The sequence below is a fragment of the Montipora foliosa genome, chromosome 3, assembly GCF_036669935.1.
Source record: "Montipora foliosa isolate CH-2021 chromosome 3, ASM3666993v2, whole genome shotgun sequence".
Taxonomy (NCBI): domain Eukaryota; kingdom Metazoa; phylum Cnidaria; class Anthozoa; order Scleractinia; family Acroporidae; genus Montipora; species Montipora foliosa.
Window position 1 is genome coordinate 70259899 of NC_090871.1, and position 2820 is coordinate 70262718.

Sequence of the window (2820 nt, forward strand, 5' to 3'; positions counted from 1 at the left end):
TCTTGCCTGTCACTCCCCTGGTAAGTGGTGTCTTTGTGCATAGAGCCTTCTGCGCGTATTTTCGTAGGATCGAGAGGGTAGTGGATCTGCGTAGATTTCTCTGGTGGACACAGTAGAATCATTAACTTAGCCTGCAATGGCGTCGAAAGTCATGTAACGCGAATGGCGTTTTAGTGGATCCTTAAACAAAATATACCCTTATGGAGCTCAATAATGGAAAGTCAGTTGGATAAACTAGGCAGGAATCTCAAAAGCGACGAGTACTGGACTTCGACAACAATCTATCGCCCGTCGAGACGAAATCAAAGTGAGCTGTATTTACCTGAAGTACATGGTAATTTGACACGATTGAGTTTCTTTTCTTCACGCACGCAATGAAAGAGGAAGAGGTTTCCGCCTCTAAGAGCAAATATGTTGTTTGTTTCAATAAATTTTTCGCTGGAAAAGGATTCTGTGGTATTTTCTGCCTTTGCGAATTATAATATAATGTTGTGTATTGAATTTTCGAGCTTAAGGTTGAAATGTGATATGGGAGAAGTTTTTTAGTATTGCTCTGTAAGCAGGAAGGGTTCACAGGCCTGTTGGAAGCGTGCTTGAGTTTCAACAAAATGAGCCCCAAAATCAGTGAAAACTTGTGACGCAGATGAATAATAAAGTAGCTGCTATTTCCAAAATGGTGGAATTACCTGGTGATAAATAACGTCGTACGCGTCTTGGAGAGTAAATTTTGACTTTGCATAAACAAGAGTTGGGCGATTGTGATCTTTGTTTTGACTTCGCTCATTTCATTGTGAAACTTTATAACACTTGACAGAAAAAGAAACTTACAAAAACCCGGTATCTTGCCATCATTTGACACAGATGCTTCACTGTTTGGCGAGTAAACATGCCGCGGTAACTTAATTACGGCGCCCGCTGAATTTCACTTTCGATTTTGCAATTTACTTGAACGTAGCAAAAATCTCCCAAAATGTTTGTCGCTGATCGTAACTTTTTATATTCTATATTCACGGTTCAAAATTAATGTTGTTTTCATGTCGTAAATATTTCACTCTCGATCGACCGTCCCGGAAACTTCCTTCTGCTCTTTCTAAAAACTGTGTATCAATAGTTATTTGCTTTTTCATCAATATTTATTTTGCATAAAGCAAGCTAACAAAATCTGTACCTTGCTGAGTTTGCATTTGTTAGCGTTAATAGTATTTTCGGTCAGATGCTTCTGTTTTTTGTGAGGGGTTTTGGTCTCCCATCCTAACACTAACCCCGCTGAACAGGGCTTAAAGAAGAACTGAAGGCTAGAAGATCAATCTTTTTTGTGTCTTGTTATTGTCGAAATATAACGTCCTTTACCCAAAAAACCAGGAAAAATCCTTTTCCATCTTGAAAGGCCTTGAATTTGCCCAAAATCCTTGGTTGTTTTTCAATTTGATCGCCCGCCATTTTGTTTGCTTTTTCTTCCGGTTACTTCCAAAAAAGGAATGTCCGCCGCCATGTTGTGACGTCATTGCGCACAAGCAAGCAGAGGGTTTTCACTAAAATCTTCTGTTACCGTACGTAGTACTCCGCTTTCGTCGTCGTTATTACACATACGTTTATGGCAGAACTTGAACCATATTCTTTCGAACCAATGCGAGAAAGTTCAGGATCCGAGGAAGCAACCGAAAGGGAAGACTAAAGAAGGGGAAATACGACTTGGTGCAGCTGTGATTTTTGCTTGAATTGGGAGGCCGGGACACCGAGCAAGAAAAGGAATGCATCTGTTCCCACGAGATAGAGGACCTATGAACAAAATCTCAGGTGAATTGATTGTATTCAAAAGGCAATAAAAACAACTTGATTACTACGAGATTCTGTTGGCTGCTATTGTTTTGTCTGTCATTTCGATTCAATTTGGGAAACTTTAGCTTACAGCTCTTAACTATTAACAGATGTGCCGGCCGATCGAACTATTCGTTGTGTAACGCAGCATTCTAGCTTTTCGACCGTGTGTTTGCAAAGAAAAGTGTTACAAACTGCCATAGTGGGGTCTGAGTCAAACACGTGGATTGTGAGGGCTTCGATTACTGAACAACATGTATGTAAACACATAAGCTCTGTTCGTAATTTTGCGAATTTTCAAACTTTAATTAAACATCTTTATGATCGTTGTCGAGTTTATAAAACCCAGCTTGAAGTGCGAAGGCTATTCACGAAATGACGTGCCCCAGTTGCTTGCAAAAACAACTTTTCGGTTCACTTCTCCGGCGCTGGGTTTGCCACTGAAATCTCCCGAATAAAGAAAACATAGCTTACTCGCGGTACATGCAATTATCGCATCGATCGCTGTTGCCAAGACACCTTCAAAACAGGAGGGTTCGAAATGATCCGAACAGGTGTGACAGTGCTGGATATTTGGCAAGCTTTTTCTTCTAAATTCGGATGATCTATTCCTTGAGGAGGGGGACATTGGGGTGTATTAGAAACCGCAAAACCGAAGAAAAAATCATCCAAAACCGCAAAACCGCAAAAAAATTCGGCCAAAACCGAAAACCGCATACAAAACCGTCAGAAAACCGATACAATGGTGACAAGTGGGGCATACAGAGCAAACTACACTAACACTTTACTTCATCAAAGTATTTATGAATGTCATGGACTTTATTTCTGCCGCTCTCTCGAGCCCGGACTTTATGGGCTCATTTTCCGTAAAGCGTTTCGCGGCTATAGAGTGTTTTCATGTGACCTCTCCGGGAATTCAGCTCTATTATCACTCAAACGTTTTCTTTTGTTTCGGAGGAAAAACAAGGTTATTGATCACGTGAGTGAAAACAGGAATCTTGT

At 40.6% G+C, this 2820-nt stretch overlaps 1 long non-coding RNA gene across 1 annotated transcript in view; it reads right to left on the minus strand.

The window, feature by feature from the left end:
- Positions 1–1182: 1182 nt before the first annotated feature.
- The window catches only part of LOC137998134 (uncharacterized), a 24789-nt gene continuing 23151 nt past the window's right edge, over positions 1183–2820 (minus strand). Inside the window, exon 3 of the long non-coding RNA XR_011122697.1 lies at positions 1183–1779. This is a non-coding gene — a long non-coding RNA (uncharacterized lncRNA). The remainder of the gene's footprint in view (positions 1780–2820) is intronic.